General features: G+C 39.9%; 1 long non-coding RNA gene across 2 annotated transcripts; it reads right to left on the bottom strand.

Moving 5' to 3' along the window:
• Window positions 1-469: 469 nt before the first annotated feature.
• LOC120719772 lies at window positions 470-18348 on the bottom strand. 2 transcript variants are annotated; one of them, XR_005692749.1, is made up of 4 exons: window positions 17400-18346; window positions 16880-17024; window positions 14889-16755; window positions 470-2964 (listed from the first exon to the last, which is right to left on the bottom strand). It is a non-coding gene; the product is annotated as an uncharacterized LOC120719772 (long non-coding RNA). The 2 variants fall into 2 exon arrangements; XR_005692748.1 differs by having other exon boundaries at window positions 14889-17024; window positions 17400-18348.
• Window positions 18349-24012: the final 5664 nt, after the last annotated feature.

The following is a 24012-nucleotide window of genomic DNA, read 5'->3' on the forward strand; positions in this document are numbered from 1 at the left end:
TTTGGATGAGAGGGTGGAGTAATACAGCTAAGGCTAGCAAGCTTGGTTAGCAAGGTGCATCCATAGACTGTATGGGTGCATAACACATACACAGATACTTGCAAATTAGTGCATAGTACAACAAAATGCTAGAATATCGCTCACTTAAATTGCAGCGTGGATTTCTTTGACAGCTGTTAGTAATCAACTTCTCAATAAGCCATGTTATTTGTCAGATAGTTGCATTAAAAATATTCCAAAAGGCACCAACACCACATATACTTTGAGAGGTACTTTTCTGTGGCTAGCAGAGGTGAAGCCTCGCATACAGCTACAGGATACAGCAGCAAGTGTCTGCACACACCTGCCAATCGAAGTGGCTGTGCCACTAATAAGCCTTTAAGCCTTAATACAATTTAAAACAGGTAAATTATATATTTTTAAAAAATAACCCCTATGCAATTACTTTTTTAAAGAGAAGGGTTTTTTTAATCCCACAATTCAGACATGGTCATTTCTGTTGTAAATTTGGTCATTTTACCATGGGACTCCCTGGAGATTAACTCAGTTTTGGAGCTAGTCTGTGGTGGCCACTTATTATCCAGTATTTAGTATAGGCTGTGGGCACACTTGTCTGAACCCTGTACAATTTATAAAAATAGACTGTGGTCAACAGAACCATCTACACTGAGTTTCATTCTAAACATTTTCTTGTATAGTGATTGTGACTTTTGGATTTACTTGACAACAAACCAAACAAAACACTCAATGTCAAATTGCTACTAAACCTAAGAGCTTACATACACAGTGTAACAAGTAATCATATGCAGAAATTATAAAATATCAAGGTTTTCCACACAAGCCAACAGAAATCTCAGAAAGTTAAGAGAGCACTCAGAGTCGCTGGTCATTCATTTTGGGAAATAAATGGTTCCTGTGCTCTATGAAATGACAGCAGGGACTCACGTGTTACTATGTCTTCTCTGGTGTCAGCTTGTTGGTGGAGAAAAGAATGATGAGGATAAAGTGTAGATTCGAGCCAGTCCTCCCTGCTTGCTTGTCAGCTGCATTTTGCTTTGCTCCTCCAATACAGTCACAGCTCTTAAACCTAAAATTATATCCATAATGACATGCAGCTCCATTGAACAGGTTGTAACCAAATCCCAGGGAGTTTTTTGTGCCTTTCTGAGTTTCAAGACAGATGGTGAAGCTTTGTAGAGAGATTTGATGTCCTCTTTTTTCTGACAAGCCATGCTGTTTCTCACCAGTTTGTTTATCACTGTTGTAGTCCTTTGTGTCGCACTGCAAAAGTACACAGTCTTGATTTGTGTGACATTGTCTCTTTTTCATGCTTTGCACTCTGTGTTGCTGCTCTGTGCCTGGCTTCCATATCCAATCACAGAAACATGGCAACACAACACAGACGATCATTTTGTGACCCCAATTATGCACAGAGGGATCTTTGCTGATGTACAAAGCTTCTGCAAAGGCTAAAACGTCATCCAGTTTCATGTCTTTGTGTTTTTAATATCGGTAATCGTGTGGAATGAACAGAAACACTTCAATGAGTTATATTGGTCAAAGCGTTATAAAGAGTATTTCAATACAGCAATATAAGCTTAAGTAAACATCTCATGATTCACACATGTGTAAGAGTACTGTATAAAAAACCAACTGTAGAGCAAATATTTTCACATTTTGTATTTCCATTACAAACTAGAATGAGATGCAATCTCCATATGCGATATAAACCATGTCACAGTTTACCAATTTAGACAAGTGCAATAAAATAACCTCCTTAATGCAAGATGTGATCATTGTAGTAAGTTAGAGGAATGTGATCATAGATAAACAGCACTGTATTCTGACAGAAAAACTGTGATGTATCAGATAGAAGTGTATATATAGACAAAGACTAGAAGCAGGAGGTTAAGGACAATGCCAATGACTCCTAGCACAGCCAGGAATCTTTCTTCTGGTGTGCTCAGGTATGGACACGTCAGGTCCATGTAAAACCTTTTCAAGAAATCTGTTAATTAATAAAAGTGGTATTTCACTGGACGCTTGGATTATTTGTGTGTTAGTATTGATGTTCTGTTCAAGTAGATTTATGGGTGTTGGGAGCAGATAGGCTAAAGGATCCCGCTGTTGATAATGATAATAATTAGTTTAACAATCTTGGTCCCAAGTAATAGTTTTAGGAGCATATACCTTTCTTATCAACTCATTTGTTCTGGTTGAATCAAAAGTGTCTTGTTTTTGTGACCTTTTAGATAAATGGCAGTGTTTTGGGTTTTTTTTTTCAAGTTTGCACAAAAGTGTGGAAGGAACATGGCTTTCAAATTTGAACACCATTAAATCGAAGACAATCATGACCTCCTCTCCTGCTGTCTGAGACATCCCATAAATGTTAGCCCACAGTTATGGAGCAATATGAATACAGGTATATCACTGTTGCCATAATGGACACACTGTGGGGAAAGAAATGACACAGTTAATATGAACAGTACAGGAAAGTCCAGGCAATTCCACATGAAGCTCCTCCTCTGTGACTGCAGGCAGTCTTTAGCTAGCAGAGCAGAGCTGTCTTAAGGAGTAAACAGTGTAGATGCAGGTGTAGATAAAAATAGTTACAATCCAGCTGAACAAACTGCCAACAATCCTCATAAGTCAGCGCTTACGTCAAATAATCAAACCCTCTTAGTATAGAAATACTTAAAGAGAGGGATGGCAGTGTTGGTAAAAGTATTGTGCCAGCATCTCCATGTCAAGTCCAGCAGAAAGCCTTAGGTGACGGAGGTGTAGATGTAGACAAATATGACCACTAAAAGATTGAGAATGGTCCCAATGATGCCCAGCACTGCTAAGATTCGCTCTTCACGGTCATTCGTGGAGTCATCCTCTCTTGCGTGAGCGCTGCAGACATAGCGGCTGCCCGGGACCATTGTTACCATCACAGAACCCCACCCCCACAGGGCGTGACGCCTAGCAACAGACACAGTGAAGAAGAATTAAGAGACGGCAACAAGGTTGAAAGGAGAAGAGGAAGAAACAGGTTCATTACTTCTAACACAGAATTGCTGAAAACTGTTCCTCTCTTTCCCCATCACAACACAAACACATTCATTTTTCCTGCATTCTTTTGATATTTACTATTTCTTGCAGTTGCTAAACACTTGGTGAAATTTGGCAAATAAGACACAACAGTTGGGTCAAGCATCTCACCTCAATGTCAAAATTAAACTTCGACTATATCTAACATTACAGATACACAAAGAAACCCTACAGAAAGAGAAATAATAAGCGTGCACAGCAATAAATACAATAAAATATTAAAATTTACAAAAAATGCAGTGATTTGGTAAAATAAAAAACACTACATGTGATGTATGTAGTGGACAGTTACAAGCAACCTGCTGTTTGTTAAGCTCTAGCTGATCTGGCTTGATTCTTTTTGACTGCCTTGTGTATCCTTGTGTATCTTGTGTGTGCTGTATCCAACCCTTACATGACCCCACTTCATTGTCTTTGCATGTTTATATCATTACCCTACTCCTCCCTCCTCCACCTAATTCATCTCTCATTCTCATCACTTCAGTGTTCAAAGTACCAGAGAAGAACTAATTAAATTAAAGCTGCAAGCAGCGTTAAGAGGGCCCTCGCACCCCGCGCGTTCAGCCACGCCCAACACCTACACCCAGCACATCCGATCTGATGTCACATTGATGGAAATCATGTGTAGAACCACAAGCTAAAATTTCATCTCGTTCGATGATGATTATAGTCGTCCCATTAGGTGGCGTTCTAACCATGACTGACAAATGGCATATCGAACATTTACGAGCTCGACTCTCAACTCATGGCTGCCATGTTTGGGAGAGATTGGACATTGTGCTTTTGAGTGACAGCAGATTGCTACTTTCTGGCTAGTGAGTGAACCTCCATGTGGCGCCATGACCACCCCGTTTCGCCAAACATTAAAAGCTTTACAATTCATTATCACAAAGGTCTATAGACTCCATGCACCGGAGATCATGTCATTTTGATGAAATCATGAGGAGGAGTTTGTCAAAGTATGAGACCTGAAAAGAGGGGAAAATGTTGCCAAAATTACACATTAATTTTAAAATGGCTGACTTCCTGTTGGATTTAGAATATTGCTCGAAAAGACTTTTTTGTACATCTTGATATCTTCCATAAGCTTACCAGGTTTCAACCTCAAAGATGAAACACAGCAGGGGCTGATGTTTTGAAATTTTGTAGGGGGCGCTGTGGAGCCATTTCGCAATATTCCATGAAAATATAACAACAAAGCCTTTATCACACTGGAGGTGTGGGCCAAACTCCAAGAGTTTTTGCACTTTCCAAGCCCCTCAAAAGCCACTTCATCTTTCATGGTGAACCGCCTTGCCACCAGGGTGCGCCGTTCAGTTTAAAGTCACAATTTTCTTACTGAAGCATCATGAGGGACTGATGTTAATATTTACCGCTTTTGATGTGGACCTGATGAACCTGTGAAAATCAGTTTATCAAAGTGAAAGACATGACATTTCCTGTTCCCACTAGGTGGCGCTCTGCATATTCCTGACGATGGGCATATCAATCTATTCAGGGCAGGTCTGACATCATGCCTGTAAAGTCTGATACTGATCAGACTGGTTTTCTTTGAGTTATACTAATTTGTTTCTTCATGGCAAGACGTCAAAGTTCGCCATGCTTTCGGGGTCACACCCTTTCGTGAAAACTCACACTTTTCACTGTAACCCAAGACCAACTCCTTAAGGCTTTCCTGGAGAAATTTGAGTCTGCAGACGTCACCCATCACTATACTGTACCCCAAAGTGTAAAACATGACATTTCCTGTTCCCACTAGGTGGCGCTGTCATTGATGTCAAATGTGGGAGTTGAAATTTTTTCAGGGGTGGATCCTTATTATATGTGGGCTCTTTGGTCCAGATCAGACAATGTATAACAGAATGAGAGGCAATAAGATTTTCATGGTGAATGATCAAAATTCGCCGTGCCGCCACAGTCACACCGTATCCTGAAAACTCAAAAGCTCTAAAATTTAATATGGCCCAGGTGTGTAGTTGACACTGACCAAATATGAAGCTTATACGATCAAATCCCAAGGAGGAGTTCGCAAAAGTACGAGGCCTGGAAATGGAAAAATTAGAGCCAAAATGGCACCTTCAATCCAAAATGGCGGACTTCCTGTTGGGTTTGCATCAGTGGTCCTGCTGACTTTTTTGTTCGCCTCAGCATGATACACGTGTGAGCCAAATTTCATACATGTAGCTCAAACTATGTGTTCGTAGGGCTGCATTTACAACGCATAGGTGGCGCTCCAGAGCCATTTCCCAATGCTCTTATGTAAAACCATTAAAATACACAATTTTTCACCAGACCTGACACATGTGCAAAATTTCATGAGTTTTTGAGCATGTTAAAGCCCTCAAAAAGGCACTTGTTTTGCCTGAATAATAATAATAAGAAACAGAGCAGATACAATAGGGCCTTTGCACTTTTAGTGCTCGGGCCCTAAATATAATAAAAACATAAAGTAAACTTCTTTAGTTTTTGTATCTGCTGGTTTGGTAAAGTTGTTATTACAGTTGTCTGATGAGGCACTGATGGATGTGTTTATTGAGACTCTGGATGTTTACCAGACTGTGAGTCAACTGTGTTCTTACTGTGATACCTGTTCTGATTTTCCTAAATCGTGCCTCCATACCATACCACAATAATTTAAAAGACTAAAACAAAAACTGAAACTAATTAAAACTAAACTAAACATTTTCAAACAAAGAAAACTAAACTGAAGTGAGAAAATCACATTTGGAAACTAAGTGAAACTAAACTTAATTAAAACACAAAAAGTCAAAATAAAATGAAAATAAAAAGCTAATTAGAAAGTACAAAACTATAATAATTCTGTCAATATATAATAGTAACATTAATACAAACCACAGTACCCCATACTACTGGCTGACTCATGCATTATTGACATTACACAATTTGTAGAAATGAGTGAGCACAGCTCCACTCGGTGCCTGCAGACTGCCCGTGCAGTACCAGGCTCAGACCTCTCTGTGAGGAGCTCTTCTTCAACTCCAAGAAAGAAAACGCACATTTAGCACAACAGCTCAACACCAGCGACAGAGATGGAAAGAATGATTCCAGCGCTGTCTCCAAAACAGCAACAGGCAGCTGTCACTCAGAGAAAAATCAGCAAGTATGTTGCTTTGACATACAGTAGACCCCATGTCCTGTAGTGAACAATATAAATAAGTGTGGACAGTACAGTCATCATGTGTGCGAAATTTGCTATTTGTTCATTGGCTATGTGCTGATAAATTTTTGGTAATGCAAAAATACTATTCTCTGTACGAGACATGGCACTCGTGGTATCCAAAACTAAAACACCTTCAGAAATTTAGAAATCCTGATAACTGTAAAGGCTTCACAAATGTTTTATTGCCACTGAATCGATGTACCCCAATCTCGTCATTTCTTAAATATTCCTAAAGCAATTTCATATAAGCATCTTTTCTTCTAGCTGGTTCCAATATTTCAATTAAATCTTTTGTCAAAATTCTTCAAAATCCACAGTCTGTAAAATTCATTACATTATGTCTTCTTCCATGCTTTTGTTCCTCCGTATGCTCTGTTGCTAAGCATTAGAGCTGTGAGGGATCAGTGGTGTCCTTTAAAAATGAATAAGGTCAGATGCTGATGAGGGAATTATCAGCCGTCCTTGGAGACAGTTTGGGAGCACACAGAAAAAGGGAGGTTAGGATTACGACGACGCAAGCGTGTGTGTGCGTGTGTGTGTGTGTGTGTGTGTGTGTGTGTGTGTGTGTGTGTGTGTGTGTGTGTGTGTGTGTGTGAATATATTCTAAAATGAGTAAGACTGTTTGGCTGTCCAGTACACTGAACCATCCATGACTAAGTCCACTTTCATCCAGTTTTTTTCTATAATCCACGCCCTTACAGTGGAAGGAAGTAGTATTGACAAAAACTGGCCATAGAAACAATATTTTTTTATAATGTCTTGTTATGAAAGAGTACATATTCCCTCTGAACTCTTTAACATCAGTAAGTCCAGACATGTACATACATACTAAACACTAGTAGCTATTCATCCTCAAAGAGTTTCTCTGCCCCGGTTCTCTCTCTACACTTGTTGTTCAATCTTTTCATTTTGGTGGTCTGCTGGCTAAACATTTCAACATCTAGCAGCTGTTCAGGCTGCCCAAGGGTGCGATTGTTTTTGTGTGCATGTCCTGTATAGAACTAGAGAAACAGCACACTCTTTTGATGCAGTTGAGTCATTCAGCAGTGTAACGTGATTATTTCCAACCCACTTAAAGGGGATTCATGGCACACCTCAAAAGTTGAAGCCATAAAGCATAGAAATAGAGGAGAAAAAGTGAGAAAGTAGAATACATTTGAACTACAGCACATTGCAACTATTCACCACTTCTGATGTTAGGTGTTGATTGTGAGTTTAAGTCATGGATGCTGGAGATGAAAAAATGTTGGCCATCTGTTAAAGGCTCTTCCATTTGATCCTCTTACAGAAATTAAAGTAAGAGAAGACTGATGCTTTTCCTTCACAAATAGCTACTAGAAACTTTTCAATTAATACAATATTTTTCATAAATGTTTTTCTTTGAACAATAAAAATATTCTAGGTGTTCAATTCGAGAAACAGGTGGTTCAGACCCAAACCAGATTGCTGTGCATCTCAGCCACATGCAGTAGATATCTGAGCAACTGGCTCTAAGTCCATTAAAGTTATGAAGCCACATACCAAGCTACCTGTTACCTATCATTATAGCATAGTGTTAGAATGCAACAACAATGCATTTTCCCCCCTCACACACAGATGAAGTCCCATCACCTCTTGAAGACTTCATAGTACCATATTATCCTAAGAGGGCACTTTGCTCTCAGACTGCAGGCAACTCCCAGTTAGTATTCAGGCAGCAGAAACCCTCTCTCCTCTTCAAATGAAGCTTAAAACTTTCCCTGAGATGTGTCTTAGTTATGCTGTGGTGGACCCAGGCCCTGGGAGACTTCCCATGATGCACTGAACATGTCTTCTCCATTCCCATCTTTCCACTGTATGTGTTCATGCACCATTACTACATGTCATTAAAATTTGTCTTCTCTCTCCCACACTTTCTGTTTTGGCCTGTCTCTCTATGCTCTCCTTTTTTCTTTTTCTGTTGGGGTTTTCTCTCTTACAGTGCAGGCTTTTTACTTTACAATATAAAGTGCCATGAGATAACTATTGCTTTGATTTGGGGATATGAGCATAAACACAATTGAACTGAAATGAATTTTCAAGCATTGTGTCTGGTTCTTTGAAGATTTAATTTCTTATTTTATCAGAAGTATAATTATGATAATTATGTCTTTGATTATGCTATTGTAAAAGCAATGGTATTATGTGGTACTTTGATTGTTGGATCTGTGATGCTTTGATTAAATGCTGTTCTCGCTTTGCTTGTTTAATAGCAACAATGTAAGGACCTGCAATCACTACAACTGAGAAGTGACAATACTACTAAAACCCATGTTACATATCTCAAATTACTATTACCTACAGTATTTAAGTTCAATTGCACTGCAAAAGGTTTGATCCACCAACAGTACAGTGTTTTTGCTTGCTATAAATGTACATATACATCATGAATATGCATGCATTTGTGTATCTGTGGCTAATGAAGAGGAACAGTGAATTGGTGGGTGGGTGTCGATTCTCTAACACTCATGATTTGAGGGTATTGTACTGCAGAACGTAGTGTGTTACTACAAAAATGACAAGAAAAAGGCAATTCACAATGGAAGAGACACAGACCACCATAACACAAATGTTGGTCTTTCTTACAGAGAAATTGCAAAGAAAGTCAAGGTGTCAGTGAGTACAGTTTCCTTCACCATCAAAAGGCAAACGCTGACAAGAAGAGGTCTGACCCAAAAGCAGACCCAAAGGCACAACTGAATCAGAGGATACGTTTCTGAGAGTTAACAGCAGCTAGGTGGCTCACAGGACAACAGCTTCAAGCATAATAGTGGTCGTAGTAAGAAAGTCTCAGTGTTAAGTGAGAAGACTTCGAGCTGCAGGTTTGACGGTACGAGTTGCAGCAAGAAAGCCATTGCTTAGACGTGAGAATAAGAGAAGGAGGCTTGCCTAGGCCATAAAACATTGACACTGGATTACTGAACACTGGAAGAAGGTATTATGGGCTGATGAATCAAAATTTGAAATCTTCAGTTCATCACTCAGAATCTTTGTGTGCCGTTGAGAAGGCGGAAGGAGGGTTCCACAGTTTGTGCCATCAACTGTCAAACATGGAGGAGGACGTTTGTTGACGGTCTGGGGCTGTTTTGCTGGATCCAGGGTCGGTGACTTGTACATAGTGAGAGGCGCCCTGAACCAAGCATTCTGCAGCGCCATGCAATACTCTCTGGTATGCACCTAGTTGGCCAGGGGTTCATCCTACAGCAAGATAATGACCCCAAACATAAGTCCAAGGTATGCCAGAACTACCTCAGGAAAAAAGAACAAGATGGTAAGCTTGAAAACATGGAGTGGCCAGCACAGCCTCCAGACTTAAACCCCATCAAGCTGGTTTGGGATGAACTGGACAGAAGATTGAAAGCAAAGCAATCTACAATGCCGCACATTTATGGGAGCTTCAGCAACAGATATGAGAAGAAATTTCTGAAGAATATTTGAGTTCTATTATAGAAAGAATGACACGGGTGTGTTCAGCTGCCAAAGGTGGAACTTTGAAGAGTCAAAAGTTTAGATTACATTTTGATCTATAAATTGATTCCATGATTTCTTTTTAAACTCTGCTTTCTTATTTGTACTATGCTTTCATTTCAGAGTGCAATGAGATAAACTGCATAATTTTCAATTAAAAACTGGGAACATTGGGGTGTTCTAAAACTTTTGACTGATATATATACACAGTGTATACACTAGTATACTGTACATGTAATATGCTGTATCGTTCACACAGGCTGGGTAGTTTCAAATCTATTTCAGGATTTTATATTCTCCCTCTTGCTTCCTTCATTTCTCCTTTTAAGAACCCACATTAGAACTAACTGAAGCAGCTCAAGCATTTACTCGATTTGAATTAATATTTAAATACATGCTGTATATTTTAGGCATTTAAACCTCTATAACTTACTGCTATTTCAAGAACAAAAGAGAAGGAGCTGCAATAAAATATCCTATTTAGTTCTTAGCCTTTTGAATATTATAATATATTTGTACCATAAAGCACTGAAATATCCTAATGTGTTTTTGCACTGGACTATCGTACTCTACTATTTTATCCTTTTACCACGGCTAGGAGCAGTTAATTTGCCTATTCTAATGAAATGGCCTTGTTAATCCTGCAGTATTCCTGCAGTATAGGCAAGCATAAATCAGTATAATACTGGAATCCTCCTGAAAAACAAAAAATAAAAGCATGTATGTCCCTAATTATGACTGTTCAGCTTTTTTGAGGCAAAAAAAGTAATATTTTAGAAAAGCATGTGATTAAAGTCTTTTAAAAACAATCACAATTTGAATCTGATCTGTAAATTATTGCTAATATTTCACAAACAGCGATTATCCCGAACTTGTTTTGAACCAAACAATCAGGGCAGTGTAAAGTGCAGTAACACTGGGGAATTCACCATCGGCTCCCCCGCTGACTGAGCAATGCAAAGCAGTCTGCCCCGTAAAACTCATGCATAAAATTCATCATAATTGGTGCAGATAGCTCCTCTGCTTATATCGCTGTCAGATTAATTTATATAGGAAGTTATATAAATTCCCTACAGATGGTCCATCTACAGCGCAGTGTGCATATGGGAGTCGGAATCTGAGGTCACATAGCAATTTGCTACCAAAGCAATCTCATGGAAACATCCTGAGATGAAACTGAGGCTTGTGGGATGAATGCTTTACATTAGAATGTTATCGTATCAGTAGAAGTAACTAATTTCATTTTACATCAATATCAGCAGCAGGTTTTATTTTCTTGTATGTTGTGCTTCCTTTGAAGCTATGTAATGATCTCAACAAGCTAAAAAATAACTCAAGTAGGTTTTGTATTATTATCAATATACAATATACATTAAATATTTATGCCAGTAGAATTATTGATTGATCAGCCTGAGAACAGTAAACAAGACTCGCTGCTGCAGAGTTATGTCCATGTAGCCATACACTTATTGCTGTAGTAATGCATAATAGATAACAGATTTGTGGAGGCACTGATAAAAGTATCTATTGCCCCTAGTCATATACAAAAAAATGCTGCTTCTGCTGGCAGTGGTTCTCTATATTTTTGAATAGTGTGTGCTCCAAATAGCCTGCTATGCATCAGTACTAATGAACTAAGCAATATTGGTAAAACTCTACCTTAGAAATATTTCTTGAATGTTTAAAATGACAGACACATTGTAGAGATGCAGACATAATTAGAGACAGTCCTGCCAGAAGGCTCCACCTCTGTGCTTCATCTGTTAGCATCCAAACCATCAATACCAGTCAGGTAATCCTAACGTTCTAATAAGAGCAACAGCATTACAAATAAATATGTCACAATTGAAACCAGTAAGTAAGCGATTAGAGGACCTGATACTAAAAAGGATTGTAGGGGTACAAAAGAAGAGCTAAAGGAAATGGAGATAAATGTATGTGATAGGATTGTTTTGAAATTTTATAAATAAAAATAATTGATTGTTAGTTTGGCATTAGTTAGTAGTCTGCATACTGACACTGTTCAACAGCATGTCACAAGATAGTACTATATCCATGGATGATCTGGATCATGGTGGTATTGTTTAACATTGAACAAAGACCCTTCAGTGACTTATTATGTGACTAATAATTTGAAAATAGGAAACAATAATATTAACTTGCTTTTTTTTTAATCCAGATGACCTCAAAATGAAGACTAAGGCATAAAAAACTATCTGCGTGCTTCCTGCTGAGCCACAATACTCCTGTAGTCGGCTTCCATTTATTACTAGTTATTCACTCGGAGGTACTGGGAGGATAAAACCAGCTGTACAACTTTTTTCATCTTCTCCCCCTTGTCTTTTATACTTCCAAATAAATGTGATTTATTACACATCTCATACTGATGATAATAAAAAATAATTGTCTCATAATAATACAATCAAAAATTTTAAATATATATATAAAGCGAGAGAGAGACATATATTAATCTCTGGCTCTCTTCCACAGCATGTCTTTTATCCTATCTTCCTTCTCTCACCTCAGCAGCAGGCGGCTGGCCGCCCCTCCCTGACCCTGGTTCTGCCGGAGGTTTCTTCCTGTTAAAAGGGAGTTTTTCCTTCCCACTGTCACCAAAGAGCTTGCTCATATGGGTTCATATGATTGTTGGGTTTTTCTCTGTATGTATTATTGTAGAGCCCTGCAATATAAAGCGCCTTGAGGTGACTGTTGTTGTAATTTGGTGCTGTATAAATAACATTGGATAAATAAAAACTGGATGGATATATATGAATAAATAAAGCTTATTTATGCCAACATAAACTATGGTAACTAAAACCTAGTCTCTCTGTGTGTAACTCATCAACGCTGACTTCTCATTAACAGAAAATCTGACCTCTTGATTCCTAATCTAGCTATTTGTACACAGTGAGGTCACTGTTAAGCAAATAAAATAATAATAATGTCAACTACAATAGCAGGTTTAAGTTATCCTGTGGTGAACTGTGCTGTATGTGTTGGCTGTATAGCCAGTAGTGGTCACAGGAAGGAGGAATTGCAAGTATTGATTGGTGTCATTGACTGGTAGAATTATTGACTTCACAGAAAGTCTCAGTCATTAATCTTACAGTTTTTGTATTTGCCACACTGAACAGAGACTCTGTTTAGTCTTAGATCACTGTCACGCACATGCACAAAGGAAACATGTATGGGCACCGTGTGCTGTGGAGAATGTAGCATATATAGTAATGTAGTCAAATATAGTAATTTTACCATTGTCCTCTCTCTCTCTCTCTCTCTTTCACACACACACACACACACACACTGAGCTGATTTGCATTACATCATGGTGATGGTGTGGGAGCCAGATCTTTATGACACTAAAACGTCCCACAGCCTCATTACGGGCTTGGCTGGCCAGCACTGCTGGAATATAAGGCCAGCGGCCATCAAGCAACTGTCACTTCTCCTCAGCAACAGTCCTTCCTTCTCCACGCTGGTGCATGTGTGTTGTTAATGATGTGTGTATGTGTGCTTGTGTGGAAAGAAGAAGCAAAGAGGGTGCCTACTTCACGACAGAGTGACTGTGTATATGTGTTTGTGACAGAAAGGGAAGAGATGGAGTGCATCTGTGTGAGTGAGAAAGTGTCGGAGAAACACGGGGATAACAAGAACTCGCTGAGTTAACTGCTCAACAACTCAACTCAGCTTGTTGGTTCTGGTCGAACAACATTGCATTTTATACTTGATTTAAGTTTTTTTTTAATAAAATGTAAAATAATCAAAGCATAATGCTAATGCTATAAATATTTAGCTTCTTCTCAGAAACAACAAAGTGATCCTTGCAGCATGTCAAATATTAGTGGACATTTTAATATCATCTCTAATACCAACATGGAACATTTAGTTGGTCCCAAGCAAATCACACCATACATACAACTTATTTTACTCGGTGCAGGTTAGTCCTCAGGTCATAACTTGCTCTGATGTTTATTGATTTTTTTTTTTCTTCTTTTGGCATGTACCTATATAGAAAGTGCTTTCTCACTTTATGTTAGGCACGTTAACATTTTTGTACTGTGCTCAGGGGAATTGTTTCTATGTTTTGCCTGAATTGTTGTTAATTGTTAGGAGAGCTAGAAGATATTTCCTAGACTTAAAATCTTTAATTCTCCATTAATACATAATGATAAAATAATATTGTGTGGTTAAAAATGATGATGAGTCACTTTTTATTCAAATCCCAGGCTCGATGTCATGTGACCCTCTGGGCACTGCTATCATGTGACCTACATTAAACTGTGTGAATCAGTGGATGGAGGCATAATGTCACCCCCTCGGCTTGCATATCATATGGACTGTGTCAGATCACATGACCTGCATTAAATTAAATGAATTTAATTTAATAACCCTGACCTCTGACCTTTCACCTTTTACCTTGAACAAGCTCCTGTGGGGAATATGATCTTTAAAAGGGTGATACACAGAGACACACAGCCACACCTGTCCAAAGATGCTGTGAAAGCATATCATATAAGTAGAAATTTGGCATTTTCTGTGAATCTTATTAATTACTGTGAGAATTATTAGCAAAAATTGTTGAGCATAAGCGTAATCTGAAATGCTTTTGGCATGGCAGTGGTCTAGCAGTGTAAGCACTTAGAGATACAATGTACCAATTTACTTCAACATATATGCCACATGCTTTTCAGATGACTTTTCTGCTCACTTTCTACATGCCAAACAAACTGCCACCATGTGCACATGACACTTGTAAACACAAGTCCCCTTGGACATGCTTATCCACAGTTTTTTTATCCAAGAAGAAAGCTGCATCGTCAGTGTCAGGTGCACAAAAGAAAGTAGGGGACCACTACTTTTTTTCACCATTTCTTAATGGACTTTTTTCCAGTTTAATTTTTTCATACATGGTAGCATACAGCTGACAACATGCAGCATGCCAGCAAAGAATTGCAGCCTATTAGACAATTCTAAAAATGCCCCTTTTTTAAGTTATTGGAAAAAAATGTGATGCCATTTTTTGTTTTTTCTCACGTACTGAACATATACCAAAACGATGGCTCCACCGTTCATGCCAAGCAGTGATTTTTGTGTACCATTACATGCTTTTGCAGATATTTGTACTCACCATACATTGCACCAGGGGGGCAGTCGAAGACTCCTTTCTTTCTTCTCTTTATCCGAGCATGCTGTCAGTTTTTTCTTCTCCACCGTCCTGCTGGTTTCTCTCGCCTCCTTCTTCTTCTCCTCCTCCCTCCCCTCCCTGTCCCCCCTCTTTCCACTGCTGTTCAGGTCCAGCGCTGTCGCTGGTGCCAAGAATCCAGGCGACACACACACACAAGCAGTTCTGGGTAACTCTTTGAGAATACACTTCGACACAGCTGGGTTCGAAGCTCAGCGCAAACACACACACACACACCACTACACACACACACACACAAGCATACCCACAAACACAGCTGAGCACATCCACAGTCCTTACACACCCCCTGCGCAGCCTCACATAAACACACAGCTGGACTATTTGCAGCTGGATGGAGATTGTGGCATTGTGTTGCTGTTTTTTGATGTTTTGAGGAATCAGAAATTCAGGTTGGAGAAATGGCAGTTACTGAATGTTTAGAGATGAAGAGGCAGTGGGACTTTATTCAGTCCAAGAATTTCCTCGCATATTTCCTCAAGCAGTCTTCTATTGGTCAAATACTCAAACCTAATCCTTGCAGGAAACACACAAGAAAATCATTTATGCTTCAGCAGTGTTGGCTTAACTCATCTGGCAGGACTGGCGCTGTAGAAGCAGGTGAAGCATTTCAATCCAAAATGTAAATCAGTGTTCTTCTTGTAGAAAAGAAGAAAATGTTCTGGTCCTCATGAGATCGCTCAAATATCGGTCCTCTTCCTAAAGGTCCTCCTTTCTCTAGAAAGTCATTGCAGTCAATCCAAAGAAGTTGGACAGCTGCCCAAAAAACCTCCAGGAAGCCAACTCCTGGCTATTTTGCATGTCTTATGTTATTTTGTGCCAACATCTCTGCTTCATATCGCTCAGCTTGACTATTCTGGTGTAAAAACTCCTCAGAGAGAAAGAAATCAGTTGCATCTCTTCTGTTTTCCCCTCTGTGGAGCAAGTAGCATGTTCTTGCCAGAGTGGCCTGTCGGCATCAATATTTAACAGCGACCTCTTGCTGTGCTGCTGTCACAGTTAAAGTTTCCATGTCCCCATCACTGTGCGCTGGATCTCATGTTCTCTGGTCTGCAGTGTTTTCTCTTCAGCTCCGTCTTTCTGTCCTTCTGTTCTTTATTGTATTTCCAATATTGCTCTAACCTTTCTACCCTCCATCATTGCCTTCCTCTATTTAACCCTCATGAAACTTGCTCCATATCCAAACCTCTGCCAGGTTCTCTCCTGGAGGTAAAACACAGCCACGCAGGACTTTCTTGCCCGCAAGGAGCTCAAACAATCTTTCAATAATCCCCTCCTACTGTCCTTCTTTGCAGTTCTCCATCCACTAACCCTGCAGCAAACCTTCACTCAACCTTCCCTCAACTGGCTTCAGTCAAATTAAACCTTCCACTTTCTATATTCACCCTCTTCTTGCCTTCCTCTCCCTCTAGCAACCTGATTCACGTGGCCTATATATCACTCACTGCCTGCCTGCGTGGTTACTTCTGTCCTCATCCTGTCCTTCTTCTGTCTAATGACAGCTCAATTCTGGTCAAGTCCTCTCTGATTTTTTTTCCCCCCGCTTTATATCTTCCTCATTGTTCCTCTATCTCCCTCCACCTCTCCTCTTGCATGCAGAATACGCGGCATTTGAGCTGCTGTGCTCTGAGTCATACCGCTCTCTCCTCCCTTTTCCTTCCAGAAGCTTGCAAATGTTCTTTTTTTTTTAGTGCCTCGCTTCTCTAACAACCATCAGGATTTGTTCAGCATTTTTTTAGGTCCTAGGCGCTGAAATGATGCCTTTTCATCCTGCTGACACAGACAGAAGGACAGGCTGTGGATAGACAGTCAAACAGAAAGACAAAAAGGAGCCAGTCATACTTTTTCCCAACAGAGGCAGGAGTCTGCTTTTAAATGCTTGATCCTGTCTGTGTTTTTGCTGTTGCTAGTAGTCTTACTCATTTGATTACAGAAGGCTTAGTTTCTCCTCTTCCCACTGGTGAAATGCCTTTTTCACTCGCCGCAGTCCCTGTAGCAAGTTTGGTCCATTTTTCCTCTCTTTAACCCTCACAGCTGGCTCTCCAAATATGTTTTTGTGACAGTCTGAAAAGAGGAGAAGAAAGGACAGAAGCACGTTTACTGTAAATACCACTGTCTTTTACACTCTAAGAACACACTGAGATGTTCTCAGAAAAGGGGGCAGAAAAGCTTATGCGTGGGTGAGTGGGTGGAATGGAAAGATGGTTAGCAAGAAAAGGTGTGAAGACAGAGGCACAAGGATGGATGAAGGGTAAGATGGTGAACAGAGGAAGATGAAGATGGGTACATGCATGGATTTAAAGGATGAATGGTTCGGCAGGTTAACTGCTGTCACAGAGGAAAAGGCCTCTCCAAGTCTCTGTTAGTCAAAACTATCAGTATAGTAGTATTTAAATGAGCTTTGTCAATATTTCATTCATTTATAGTTTGATATTTTACCTGCGTTGGAATCCTGCCGTACTCTCCCTGACAATGCACTGCTGCTCTCTTTTAATTTCTACCTCTCTCATCGTTCTCTGTCTGCTGCTGCAGCCTCAGTCTGTGCCATCACTAAAATGCAGTATCCCTTCCCTCCCGCCTCCTCTCCTCTGCCTACTCCCTCTGTCTCTCCCACTCTGTTTCCCTCAATTTCTCTCCCTCCTTTACCCCCACCATGCTCCCATTCTCTCTATATTTGTCCTTCTCTGTCTGTCTGTGCCTCTATTTTTCAGTCTCTCCCTCTATCTCCTCACTTGGTTTACACGTTCACTTCCTCCATCCCCGCCCCTTCCGCCACTCTACCCCCTGTCTCCACTTTCCCCACATGTATTCCATCACCACCTCTCCTCCTCCCTTTCTTTCACTCTCGTCGCCTGCTTTTTTCAGCCTTTCCTCACAGAGAAGCTTCGAGAACACACTGGACTGGACAGGCTCTGGAAGGGGAAAGCTCGGGGGACATGTGAACACCATTCACAATCGCGGCGCATGAATAATACATCCATAGTACGTTCATACTTTTTCAAATGCATGCACACATCAAAAACCTGCTCCAAAGATGTTCTCTCGCTCTCTCTCTCTTTCACTCTATCTGACTGAGAAAAAACAAAAGTAGATCCTGCTCAACAAACAATGAGGATTTTGCTATGCGCTACCTGTGCCAGCCACATGGGCTAAAACGCAGCTCTCTGAACGCACTGAGAATGAAAGCAGGTCTTCAGCAGCGCAAGACCACAGCTGCAAATCGAAGAAAGATTGAGCAAAATGTAATTAGTAAATTTCTCATACGACTGCAGCCACATACTGTTTTTGCAAAAAATATGTCATTTAAAATGAAAATTCAGTTTTGACAAGCAGTGATCGACTCATTGAGCTGCTAAATGAAACATTAGTACATTTAGGTTTGCGTAACCAGTGGAAAAGAGACAGAAGATCAGAAAGGGAAAGCGTTTGAGTGGGTTTGCTTGCATGTACATGTTGCGCTGTGCTGAACATTTGTGCATATATGTGTAAACTATGAGATGTGCATCACATCGTCCTCTTGCATATATGTATGTGTGTGTGTGGCTCAGGTTGTGTGCGTGGGTGGTTGTGTGTAGCTGGTTAGAACTGTCCTTTTGGCCCCTAGCATCACCCAGTGCCACCATCTGTGCTGCCAGCCAGATGGGAAGGGTGTGTGTCTGCACAAATGTGTGTACATGAGTGAGTGTGTCCAAGCAAACATTTACATGATCACTGGATGCGCTGTTTTCTTTTCTAGAATTTTTTTTGTGTCAATCCACAGAGCAAACTAGCTGTTCTTACGATTTGTTGACTATAAATCTGATGCAACGCCGCCACCCTCCACCCCATAGTAACATTTCATTGTTAAGTGACACTATGCCTGTTGTTTTCAAGTGACCTGAGTCCTCTAGTGATTGTACTAAGTGACTAAAGCAAATCATGCAGCTATAAAGCAAAGAAAGGAGTCAGGAGAGGTTACTACAAAGCCATGCAGTCTATGACAAAATAACCAGATACCTCACACTATGTACAACTCACTGTATCACTTGAAATATTCAAAGTACAACTGTGTTTTTTGTGTCATTTCATAGACATGATGGAAGGTGGAGATGTAGTGATTACACAAACTTATTTGAGATGAGCAATGGAACAACTGCCAAAATGAAACTACAAGATTAAACCGCTTTAACTGAAGAGTCATTGCTCTTACAGCAGATCTTATCTGCCTTGGTCATCTTCCAGCAACGGATGTTATGTGCATCACAACTGCACTGCATTGTGAGATATTTATACTGTTGTAGCGTCCACGCTAAAACAGGGACTTGTTTCAGCAAGCCCCAGGGTAGACCCAGCTGAGAAATATAATCAGCTGAGAGATTATATTTCTCAGCTGGCTTGGGAATGGTGTCCCCCCTGGAAGAGGTGGATGGAAGTGAGGAAGTCTGGGCTTCTCTGGTCAGACTGCTGCCCCCACGAGCTGAATCCACATATTGATTATAATAAGAAGATGGATGGATGGATGGATGGATGGATGGATGGATGGATAATCCTGGCACAAGTACTCTATGGGACTGTGCAAAACGTCTGAAAGCACCCATCATTTCTTTCTTTTTTGTTCCTTTAGACTGTTCCTTTAGTTGAATCTAGACAAAAAGAGTGAGAAAGCCCATTTTGACAGGCAAAATAGTAATTCTAAAAGAGCTCTTAGCCAAAACATTGGTGTATCTCGGTAGGGTGTGAGGTGTTTCCTAAAAAATCTGAGGGAACTGGATGATTGGAGGACAAAAAAAAATGAACAGTAAATGAACAGTATCTGATAGTCAGGTCCTTGAAATTTAGGACTGAAAATCTGTCTCAAAGAGTGTTGAATCAAAATGTTACATTTTGGTTCCAAACGAAAGGCAAAGGTCTAAAAAGGAAACTCAAAACCAAAGCCTAAACTGACACAAAAAGCTTAAGGTTAGCTAGAGAAATCACTGGAGCGGAAAGGAAGCATAACAAACAAAGACAAAGAGGAGGACGTGAAAATATTTACACAGAAAGGACAAATTGAAGTTGGGAAATAGGATAAGGAGTAAGACCCTAAACACAAAAAAAACTTGAGGCAACAATGTCACCCGCTGTACCACCTGTACAAAGTTTGCTCAACAGAAGTCCACAATTCACCCCCTGTCTTACCAAGTAAATCTTAAACCAGTTTCTGTATCTCTTGTCATATAAGATATTTCTCGTATCACACTTCTTGTTCCATCGCTTAGTCTTGTCCATAACTGCAGGTGTGTAAAAATTAAAAAGCTGAATCCTTGTCGGGTCATAGATGATTGATTGTCGCTCTTTAATGGACTGTTTAACCACACCTTAAATGTGGTTGATCAACAGAGCGAAACATCTGCTCCCTTGCTCGCAGATTCGGCACATTTAAATGGAGATATGTGTGGAGAATAATGCATTAAACATACATACAAACATACATACTATTTGGATGTCTAAGGGTAGAAATGAGCAGGATACAGATGAGCATCAAACCACAGATGAGTAGTTTAGATGTCTGAGAGTTGGATTACAATATGGGGCTGAGTTTGACTTTGACTGTGATCAGATTAAATGTAATGATTAAAAAGCAAAAGATAAAGGAAGCAACACACTTGTGGGATTTTTTGTAAGCTATGCTGTTCAAACTCAAGAAGTAGATATAAATATCCTATTACACACAATGTGACAGAGGCGTGTCAACAATGCTGCAGTTTACACCAAGATTATTTAAAGTAGGCCCTGTTCACTGGTTCCTATTTGCCGGGCAACAATAAGGAACCGCGTGCAAAAATATATGCACTAAGGAGCAGAGCTAACAGGGTGGTTAATCCCCCTAAATACTTGAAAAGATGTGGTAACTCAAATCAAACACCAAACCAAACAGACAGAGGCAAGAAAAACATAATGAGAGAAAAATGCTCCTAAGTTGACATCAGACACACACACAAAGCCATCGTTATCCTGATCTTCACTTTTTTCATTTGAGTTTGATTTTCCAGCTCTCTCCAAAAAAAAAAAAAAAAAAAAGCCAAACTTGCCTTTAGAAAAGTAGAACTCAAAGGAAGTGCAAGAGGAGAAGAGACAGGCAATGAGTGATTAAAACAGTAATAAAGAGACAGTCGGAGGGAGCAAGAGATCTAAATTAGGAACAAAAGACACCGGAGGATGTATGTGTGTGTGTGTGTGTGTGTGTGTGTGTGTGTGTGTCTGCGCTGATGTGGGCATTATGTGCACACTTGCGTGTTTCTATGCAGTGTATCTTTACAGCCCCCTTGTGAAACCTCAGGCAACTTAATTCAGTGTTTCCAGTTCAGTCCTTTCCTGCTTTGCCTTCCTATTCTCTCAGTTATTTTAATATCTTTTTTAATGTAATGGAACTTAAAAGTATATAAAAACATATATTATTGCTAAGAAAAGCATATTAAACGGAGAAAACAACCATATTTTGTTGCTTTTGTTGTCTGGGAGGGTTTTCTCTGCAGTGATATTTACACCACGAGCTATATTCCTGCTGGAGTGATATACTGTAGATCGATAGGACACTCTATCCGTTCCTTTTCAGTCTGATCCTGTTGAAGAATATCTATCGTCTTAATAAGACATAGATCCATTAGAGATAATTAATGTCACAGTTAAATCGGCTGCTGGCAAAGATTATCGTCACTCTGTATCATTTATTGCTTTTCCTATCTCTGATCTTTTTAATCCAGTGTCCTTCTTAATTATCTTCTTTAGACTTTAGCTTTTCCGTCTCATGAACTCATGAGCTAAAGTCAAAGTTATAAACAGGTGATCCTCTGTGCACACGCCTTGACTGAGCACACTGACGCAACATAGAGCTAATTTCAAGACAGCAGAGGCGTTGCTGTCATCTTAACTCTGAAAAGCACGTTGTGCAAATGCATGCTTGAAAGTGTTATACGCATGTGTCCATCTGACCACTGTGTGCTTTTTTTTATTTCTTTATTATTTTTTACACAGGTGCACATGTGGTTCCCCTCTCCTGTTAATCTGGGTCAGCAGCAGAGAAGCGATGATGAATTGCACAAGGGCTGCAGCTCTCCCTCGTGTTGATATTTCAGACTACAGGGTGCTCTGTAACAAAACATCTCTTGTGCTGTAGTCTGAGCCACAGCTCTGCTTGTAATTAGTGGATGATTTATGTAATGTAATATAATAATAATAATAAATGCAAAACTCAGTGCATTACCAGCTCATTTTGGCCTCTAGGTATTACCTCTGAGATCATGGGGACACTCTGGTCTATGCTTTTATGCTTGGAAGTATGAAAAGGGGGTATTGAGCATGGCTTGGTTGTCTCTTGGTTGCGGAGCTGCTCTGGTGTGAATAGTTACGACTCTCTTACATCTAAGAGACTCCTTCCTGAGGCCATTGCCTAAAGTGTGTTCTGTCACCTTGCTTGGGTAAATAAGACAAAAATCCTGTGTCTGAAACAATGTCTCCCCTGAGACTTCAGTCAACACAGTATAGGACATTGCAAGCAGATGGGGCCAGCTAGCCTAAAGGCAGAGGGATAGAAAGAGAGAGAGACTTATAAGGATTTTAATTGTAAGCCTGCTAATGGTATAACCACTTTCATCTTCTGCTTTGGAATTTAGACCTTAAGACCTGCATACAGTACAATGTCACTCGCATTAACATCACCATATAGCCACTTCTAGTAGCTTCACTGTAAAATATACATAAGATAATCTCTCACAACAGGGGCGCCTCTGCCTTGCTTTACAGAGACAGACCTTTATTTTCGGAAAGTGCCACTGTCACGGTCCAGAGGACAGGATGCACGCAGTCTTTGGAGGACAGATGTGAGTGATGATGTGAGAAACTAGCACAGACTGAAGACAAGGTGAAGTAGCTATATGGATAAATTAATTAATGTGTCATCGCTCTGCTCTGAGGGCCTCTGATGGTTTCTTGGAATTCATGGCTCGAGTTTGCCTCTGCCATGCATGACTGGGTGAGTTTATTAGGCGATGGATTGAAATAGATTGAAAAGTGCTCTACTGAGAAAAAAAAAATGAAAGTAAAAACAAATTTTAACAGTTGTGTGATAGTGCAAGCTAATGAAATAGATAACAAGGGAACATGGACTGTATTATTCACAGCTCCCTCCTCATTTTTCAGTGAGGGTAAAATTATACATGACTGCCTCCCTGTGGTCTGGAAGCAAAAGCAAGCTTTATTTAAATATGATCTTTTTTTCCTGGTGTTCTGTTTATAAATACTTATTAACAAAAGGGAGCTAATTCCATTTTTATAATAAAAATCATCTAGGCCGTTGTATTGTTCTCAGGTAAACATTACACAACTCTGGTAAAAAAATAAAATAAAAATCTATAAATATTCAAAAGTAATTCATATTTAGTTTATTATTATTAATAAATGATTAGTTTATTATTATTTCTTGTTTGCTATTTTTGTATTATTTTTAATGGTAACACCTTATATCTACACGTGATTTCACTCACTGACCACTTTATTAGGTACACCTGCTGAACTGCTGATTAATGCAAATCTCAAATCAGCCAATCACATGGGAGAAACTCATTGCATTTAGGTATGTGGACGTGGTCAAGATGATCTGCTGAAGCTCACACCGAGCAAAAGCATGGGGAAGAACAGGTGATTTAAGTGGCTGTGGTCGTGGGTGCCAGAGGGGCTGGTCTATTTCAGAAACTGCTGATGTACTGAGATTTTACCACACGACCATCTCTAATGTTCACAGAGAATGGTACGAAAAACAGAAAATATCCAGTGAGCAGCAGGTCTCTGGTTGAAAATGCCTTTTCCCAGTGAGAGAACATAGGAGAATGCCCACTCTGCATCGAGGTAATAAGAAATCTACAGAAACTCAAATAACCAACAACATCTAGAAATGCAGCAGCCCACAGGCACGGCACCACACCCGATGCCACACCGGTCAGTTACAATTCTCATGGACTCACCAAAACTGAACCACAGAGCGCTGAAGAGACTTCACTTCTGGCACAAGACTAGAAAGCTCAGAATTTGATGTAAA

Source organism: Simochromis diagramma, unplaced genomic scaffold (assembly GCF_900408965.1).
Source record: "Simochromis diagramma unplaced genomic scaffold, fSimDia1.1 OVJJ01000344.1, whole genome shotgun sequence".
Taxonomy (NCBI): domain Eukaryota; kingdom Metazoa; phylum Chordata; class Actinopteri; order Cichliformes; family Cichlidae; genus Simochromis; species Simochromis diagramma.